This window comes from Euprymna scolopes, chromosome 17 (genome assembly GCF_053919585.1).
Source record: "Euprymna scolopes isolate OS-2025 chromosome 17, ASM5391958v1, whole genome shotgun sequence".
Lineage (NCBI taxonomy): Eukaryota > Metazoa > Mollusca > Cephalopoda > Sepiida > Sepiolidae > Euprymna > Euprymna scolopes.
In genome coordinates, this window is record NC_136498.1 from 115,645,645 (window position 1) to 115,654,321 (window position 8,677).

Genomic DNA, 8,677 nt, shown 5'->3' on the forward strand with positions numbered 1-8,677 from the left:
TGATAATGATGTTTGTGCATTGATATTCATTCTTGTCCTCCGATGTCTCAACAATAGAATAAGATTTCTAACCAATTGCATCTACGCAGACATTAGGTCTAGTTTAGTTGGTTGATATTATTAGAATACAACTGCATGAAATATAACTCATACTATGACTTTCCATTTGTGTGTCACATATGTATTTTAAGAACCATGTTATTTTCAAGTCATTTTTTGATTGATACTTTATTGATGTGTCGTTTTTTACTCTTTTAGTTCACAATTTCCTCATGAGATAAATTTATATCTAATGACTCTCTTAATAATAGATGTTGGGACCGCTACATGTACTTTCCTACAGTTTGGTCTTCTGGGGATTGTATGCAAGTATTTTGTTTTTCATTAGACCAGTTGCACTACCACATATTCTAGTGTGATATTTCTTTCTTTTAAGTTGATTTTAAGTCATTTGCGATGTCTTGGTATTTAGTTATTTTTCCACACTGTGCATGTTAGTAATAGTCTTCGTAAATGAAAATCCTGTAAAGATGTTGAATATGAATTCTAACCAAAATGTATCTATATAGATATTAGAATACGAGTGTAAGAAAGAATAACTCACATTACGAGTTGCTATTTATGTCTCAGATATGTTCATTTCTTTCCATAACCATGTTATTTTCAAGTCATTTTGATTGATGTCTTAGTTCATAATTTTCCTATGAATTAAATTTATATTTTAAAGATAGATGCTGTCACGTTGTGCTTCAAAAAAGTTTTGTCTTTCAGATATTGTATCTAAGTACAATATTAGATTATTTTCATTAAACCAGTTTCATTTACAGGGTATGTTATTTTTTTCTTTCAGGGGTTACATAGATTTCAACTCATTCTTGAGGTTTTAATATTTTGTTGTTTTTTTTTGCATTGTGTGTTAGCAGGTGTTTTTGTAAATGAAAATCTTGTGAAAATGCTGACTCACAGACTTCACAAGAATAAGGTTTCCTTTCAACGTGGTTTTTTAAAACAAAATTGGTTGCCGATCTTGACGTGCAAACGTCACAAGGGTAGGGTTTCTTTGCACTATATTTTCTGATGGTTTTCTAAATCAGAAATGGTTAAGAACGTGGAGCAACAAGATTTATTCACTTAAAAACAAAACATTTTGATCGTCTTGTTCTAGCTGGGGATAGTGCCAGACATTTGTTCACGAACTCATACACCCCAACCGAAATATCTTTTTGAAGATTCTAACCGTCTCTTTAAGTCAATACTCTCAAAAATCAAGGAGCCCTACCTGGGGCTAACACTTGGACTTTATATAAGATCCATAGATATTCAAATATTTCATTAAAGTTCTCCTTTACATCTCAAACATTGAGTTAGTAAAGAAATTGAGAAAATTATTTTCCTTTCCCTAATTAACCATTTGAATGTTATGGTATACCTTCCTTGTGGTCTCTTGGTCTTATCTGATTCCAGAACAAGAATTCATCTAGTCTGGTGGAGTATCCAACTTCATGCTATTACTTGAGGTAACATCACTTAGACAAGATGCACCATTCCTTGTAAAAGCTGTGGTTTTACTTCTAAGGAAAAGTATCTTCATGCCAGCTTTTTCTGACAAACCCCTGCACAGCGAGAGACTTCAGACATTTGCGGATAGTATCTAGTCGGCATTCAAGTTATCCCATGTGTGTTTTTTCATGTGTTTCTTCAAAGCAGAATTGTTTGAAAATGCAGATCCACATATATCACAAGAATATGGCTTTTCACCAGTGTGTATATGCATATGTATTTTTAGATTAGTATTTTGTGAAAATCTAGAGCCACACACTTCACAAGAATATGGTTTCTCTCCACTGTGTATTAACATATGCCTTCTTAAGCCAGAATGTGATGAAAATGCTGACACGCACACACCACATGAATAAGGTTTTTCACCAGTGTGTGATTGGACATGTATCTTTAAATTGAAATTCTGTGAAAACGTTAACCCACACACCTCACAAGAATATGGTTTCTCCCCTGTATGAGTTCGTATGTGCGTGTTTAAAGTCGAATTTCGTGAAAATGCTGTACCACATACTTTGCAAGAATATGGTTTCTCTCCAGTGTGCCTTAGCATGTGTCGCTTTAGAGAATAATTGGTTGAGAATTTCGACATGCAGATTTCGCAAGTTTTTTCACCCACTTGTGATTGCATGTTGTTTATTAAATGCTGTGAATTCTACACTTTTTACCAGGAAAAACCGTTTATCTCCAGTAGATGTTTTGTGATAATAGATAATTACATATAACACAAAAATGTTTCTTTAAATCATGTGTTTGTGCATATAATTTTTAATGAGAAAAAAATCTGAGACAATTCAGAATAAAATATTAAATGTTATTTCCTCATGATTCAGTCATTTATTCTTCACTGTAATTGTTATCTGTGAATAAAGAAAAGAAAATTATTAAACAAATCATACATAAAAAATAGACAAATGTATTTCATTTTAGGCATGATAACTAAAAACAACACATATATATATATATATATATATATATATATATATATATATTATGAGTAAGCATATCTATTCATTTCAGGATGACAAAAGAAAAAAACATTTCACATAATACATATTGTTATGGAGAAAACCTATTTCAGAAATAATGGACTTACCCATATAAACTTAAATGGACTTAAATATCTTAATATCGATGAAGCGATTCATTGCATTCAGTTGATGCTGAATCACGATTGCAGTCACATGCCAGTCAAGGCTCTAGCCCTGACAATAAGTCTAGCAGAAAGTAGGTCATTTCGGTGGCCATGTATCTGATGGGTTGAGGTATCGTTTTGGGTGGTCCTTGGAGGTTCACCTTCCCAGACCTTGCCTCGTATCTTTTTGAATGGAATAAGTTTATTGTTTACTGTCTGAGTCACCCTGACCAGGGAATACCAATAGGGTTGCCCAAGCAATTTTTATAGGCCAGAGTGCTCTTCCTTTCAAAGCAGTGGCTTTACTTTCTCCACCTTCCTGATCTTATTTTACATCTTCCTGCAGTGAGAAGGATGTAAATACTATGATTCATTGTAGTTATGGTCCCAGAATCATGACGTCTATATCTGTAACCTATTTTTACTAATTCACTTTTGTTAACTATATCCCTATTATTATCATCAAGGCTACAGCATTCATTACATCAATCTACTCACTGCACTTTTATTTTGTGTGCACATGAAACAAGACTGCTGAAGTTGTATCAGAAGTGATAAACTGATTTTTAATTTAAACATTGACTTTTCAACAGATTGCTACAACACATTGTATTTATCACTGTTGTGGGGACATACACACCCTTATAATTACTAAGATGGACTTATCCATTAGCCATATAAGCAGCAAGTATAGACCGCTCAATGAGAGCTATCCAGATGTCGTACAGAGACGACTCTCCACATACTTACTAATCTTCCTGTATCACTAACTCTGTTCTGGATATAAATGTTCTTTGTATTCTCACCAGTCGTTGTATTTTCCTACTTTCGCCTTTCCTGATTCCACTACAATCACCTTGCTTCCCACCATGTGTTACAAGGACAGAAAGCAGAGAAAATAAGCCAGCTCACAAAAGGTGGTGCATTCTGGTTTTTTAATAATTGCCTGAGTGTGACAATGTAGTAAAGAATTGTGAAAGGTTGTCTTAGGGTTTTAACTGTCCCTTAAAATGCATTGTTTTGGATTTACCTCATGCTTAGAGAATCACTGTTTGTAAATCATTTCCATGTTTTGAAATGACTCTAATCATTATCTATAAATATAAAAGAGAAAATGTGTGTATGTATGTGTGTTTGTATCGCTCGCAAAAGCTTTCGACATAGGCGACGGATTTTAACCAGATATGTATCATTTTGAAGCTCATTTATGTATCATTGTAAATTTCCAACCTTCGCCCGACAAATATCGAAAAATTGATCAAAAACGTTAATTCCTTCACCCTGAAATCAGTAGTTTTCTACAGGGGATGGGATGTCAACAAAAACCGTCCTCTCATGACGAGTTTGCTTCTACGCATGCGTCATACGACGTCATAACCTGATTTACTTTAAATATTTGAAAACGCAAAAGAATTTTGTGGATGTCATCTTAGCTCAGTTGCTTAGAGCGCGACCTCATTATCTAAAGGTTTTGGGTTCGAATCTTGGTGTGAGATGTCTTTTATTTTTCGATTTTTTAAATTTAATATTGAAGCAGGGTTATTAAAGCCATTTTTCACGTGTTTTTCAGATTTTTTAACGTTCATTTTTCTGTTTTTTTTACTTCGCTTATTCTTAGGTTTTCATTAACATCCCCCACCCCCGGCCGACCACACACACCCAAAAACACCTGGGCAACGCCTGGTACCCCCCGCTAGTCTATATATGTAATAGACAAAATGTGTGTTTGTGTGTGTATGTGTGTTTGTATGTCTCACAAAAACTTTCCACATAGGCGACGGATTTTAACCAGATATGTATCATTTTGAAGCTCAAACCTTCGGACAATACATATCGAAAAATTGGCCAAAAATATTCATTCCTTCACCCTCAATGGAACACTTTTCTACAAGGAGGGGTAGCAAAAAAAAATCGTTCCTTCATTTTCTCTCCTACTGCTACTACGACGATGGCGTGATATTTGACCTAGAAAACGTTGACGTTAGTTTAAACCATCTGCTGTTTTTCTAAACATTTAATTTTGTCAGTTCTCTGTCTCTTTAGCATCGGGGTAATGTGTCAGACTATTTTTTCTGCCTTAGCCTCAAGGCTTCGGGTTCGAGCCTACCTCCCTACCAAAACTTTTTTTTTTCTTTACACCTCCAAACATCCAGGCAATATATTTTTTTTATCTCATAATATTTAAACAGAGTTATTACTTCGCTTATTCTTTACACACACCTCCAAACACGCAGTCATCAGCGTGGTTATCTTAAGATTGCAGGTTCGATCCAAGGTATCAGATAAATGTTTTTTCGATATTGACACAGGGTTATTAATACCATTTTTTTACGTTCGTTCGCTGTTTTTTTTGTTTTGGTTTTTCCGATTTTTTTAAGAAGTTTAATATCGTTTTTTTTATAATATTTAATGAGAATGTGTGTGTGTGTGTGTGTGTGTGAAGACTCATCAACCTTTTGATATACAGACGTAAAATTTGGTATATAGAATATTCAGACATATGGAAAAACTTTAATCAGTTTTCATCTGGAAAAAGAACTGCTAAGGGGTCAAAACTGAAAAATTGGTATTGGGGGGGGTCATCAAATTTTTGTGTTTGTCAACTGTTTCACAACTGTGCATGTGTGAATTGTTCACAGGACAGCTTCCTTATGCTAAGAATAACAAGGTTTGAAAACACTTTTTAAAGATTGTGGCAGTTATTATTATTAGACTAATTGTCATTTTTATTTACAAGAAGTCAGCTGTTTAGAAAAAACATGATACTCCCATGCACATATCTCAGTTTATTTCCATATTTTTTTACTTACTTTTTTTCAAGGAATTTTAAGTTACATTTAATACCGAGCAATGCCAGTGATTAATAGAATGATTGAGGTTTCCAAATGTTCCTGTTTCTTTTTATGGCATGCATAAGACTTTGGTATTTAATTATATTATCCCTCTCAGCTATCTTTTAGCCTATATAATTAGTGACACTGACCTCTTGTCTGATACTTATATTTTCAATATAAGTAGATATAAGAATTGCATAGCAGATGATGTATATCTTATTTCCAAGTTTTAGCTTACTTTATGTTTCCAGGAATTGCTGCTATATTTGATATTCAAATTAAAAGTAAAAGGAATTCTATCAATTGAATTGATTTTTCACAAGAGAAAGATTTGTGCATATTTCTTCAGCCATCATTATAAATGAAAACTAAACAAAGGATTGCTAATATCGGCCTTCACCACATTTCTTTGCTTGTTACTTGTGATCATACTAGTGTATGTTTGAGATCCGGTGGTGTTACAACAGGAAAAAGAATCAGTCTAAAAGATAAAGGGCACTAGTCAAAATATTACTTCCAGTTAAAAAATAATATTTCCATTTCAAACACAGTGGGTGATAGCTGAAGGTCTATAGTTAACCGCTGTCACCAGAGATGATGAGTTTAAACAGCTGAGGTTACAATGTAGTGCAATTTTATTCAGATTAACTTCCCATTTTCTCAAATTTTCAGATTGAATTCCTATAGTTATTCAGAGATGAAGTAGTGGGATCCAGTGAGAATTCTAAAAAATCAATAGACTAGTATTTATTTGGGACCCACATAATGTAAAATGAAGCAAAGTATCAGAGTTTCAGAGATAAAACACACTGGTAAAAATATTGTTTTTGATTTCAGAAATAATGGTTTTGTTTCCAACAATAAGCAATAATTGAAAGTCAAGGATTAAAAGGACAAATGAAAATAGTAGAACTTGGCCAGGCAATGCCAAATAACCTTGCTAATTTATATAATGCATGACAGTCGACATTTTATTCAGATGAAGTTCTCATAGTTTTCAAAGAGAAAACTGCCTTTTTTGCCTTTCTGGAATACTAAACATCATTTGCTCCGTTTATCTGAAAACTTAACCATTGATTGTCCAGCAACATAGTCGGAACCTGAACCAAGCCCAGAAGCACAGTATCAATCAGTAAAAAGGTATTTGTGATTGTAATTAGAAATTTGATGAGAAAATATATTCTTATTTTTATACGATAATTTATTTTTACTTGCTTTGCTTTCCAATGTATTTTTCATCCCTCTATTGATGTCCAATTTTCTGACCGATCACAATTCAGACTTGAATTAATGCACTGTTGCAGGATGTTTAGTGTGGTCAACAAAGATTACATGACACCACTAATCTTCTTCAGAGAAGTAGAAACTTCATCAATACTGGCGTTCTAAGAATATAATCAAGGTTGGTGATGCCAGTGGAAATGACGTAGAACATTATTGGTTGCTGAGAGTCTGTCATACATTCTTTGATGTCTTGACCAAAGACAGTTGCATCACATTTTGTTTATATGCACTGATCAACTTCCAGGTTGCATTATTTGGTCACAGTGATCGGAAGAGTCTCACACATCATTTTGGTGCTGTATATCAGGAGAGTGATAGCTGATCACATCAAAGGAGTTAACTTTTAAACACACATTGCCAATGCTTTAATCTAACTAAAAATAATTCAGACGATTATACTGCATTTGTAAGAGTAATGAACGGGGAAAATGAAAAAGTCAAACTCACAAACTCAATACATATGCAAATCTGAGATACTGAAATACGATATCATTTATCAAAAGATTCTGAGTTAACATTACAAAAATGAAGAAAGTCAATGTGCAATAAATCTATTCATGAAACAGCAACAATTAAGGAAAGAGATTTGTCACATACCAAAAATCACGGTACAAGAAATTTTCTTTCAAAATTATTCTTTGTTATGTTCAAATACTTTTTTATATAATCTGTTGATTTAAAAAAATAAATTGTGACACCAGTAAACATTGCAGAAATAAACACAGAAATATAAAGAATATAAAAGTAAAAAATATGATAAACTCTACAAAACAAAAACAAACGCATCTACTACGACGAAAAAATTGCAAATGTCAATACAAAATAACATAATGACAACTAAAAATAGTAAAGAAAAAAACCTGTATTAAGTTTTTCAATGCTTATTTTTTACAGATTAGAATTGAGTTTAAAGGAAAAGCAACATTTAAACTTCAAATATATAATCTTCACAATTTGTAAAATAATTGAAAAAAACAATACAAAACAAACTAGACACTTTTTTGGAATAACTGTTAATCTCAGTTGGTGCAATCGAATGCCAAGGACAGCAGACAGTAGACCTCTGGTTTTATATCAAAGTTTTCCTTTTCCTAAATCCATGTCTTAAAAAAAAGCTGAGGATGCATCAGTTCCAGTGCTTTTAAATGTGCACCCAGCTAGAAACCGGAAAACTTCTACATCCTGACATAGTACGTACAGTGCTCAACCTTCCCAAATGGTTACCCATCCGGTAGTGACCAGGCTCGATGCTGCTTAACTTGAGTGATCTAATGAGAATCAGTATGTCACTCTCCAACGTCGAATTCTCCCCCTTCCTCCAAAAAATTGTGAAACTCGATTTGTCAATCACGGTTTCATTTACGCACACATGCACATATGTCAAAACTATGTGTGTGTTTGCACACACACAGTTTCTCAAGGTTGCATTTATACTCACCAGCAATAACAAGAAATTACATTGCTTAATATCTGGAAAACTACTTATTTGTGGAAAATTTCGATGGGATATTCGTTTTAGTAGGTATGTGCAAAATGAATGGCCTATCCCTAAAATGCCTGAACATTTTGACCCTTCCTTTCATTTAAAAATTCACTAAACTTCAGGAAATCAGCTAATTTTAATGAGTTTTTAAGTAGTAATTACTTAACAGTCACAGAATATAGTGAACTCATTATCTTGTTTTTTAATTTGGGTGAAAATGTATTATTCTTGGTAAAGTAAAAGCTTGTGAGAAAAATAAGTTAAAACAACTCCGCTGACTTGAGAAGGTTGGAGGTCAGGGGAGGGTCGGATTCTCTTTAGACTTTGCAAGAACTGGTGACGTTTTGGCTCTAGCTGCTGCTGGCTGGAAGTGATTTGCATAAA

General features: G+C 33.5%; 1 long non-coding RNA gene across 1 annotated transcript in view; it reads right to left on the minus strand.

The window, feature by feature from the left end:
* Positions 1 to 201: 201 nt before the first annotated feature.
* Positions 202 to 8,677, minus strand: part of LOC145296911 (uncharacterized) — an 11,021-nt gene continuing 2,545 nt past the window's right edge. The window contains exon 2 of the long non-coding RNA XR_013870070.1: positions 202 to 2,417. This is a non-coding gene — a long non-coding RNA (uncharacterized LOC145296911). The remainder of the gene's footprint in view (positions 2,418 to 8,677) is intronic.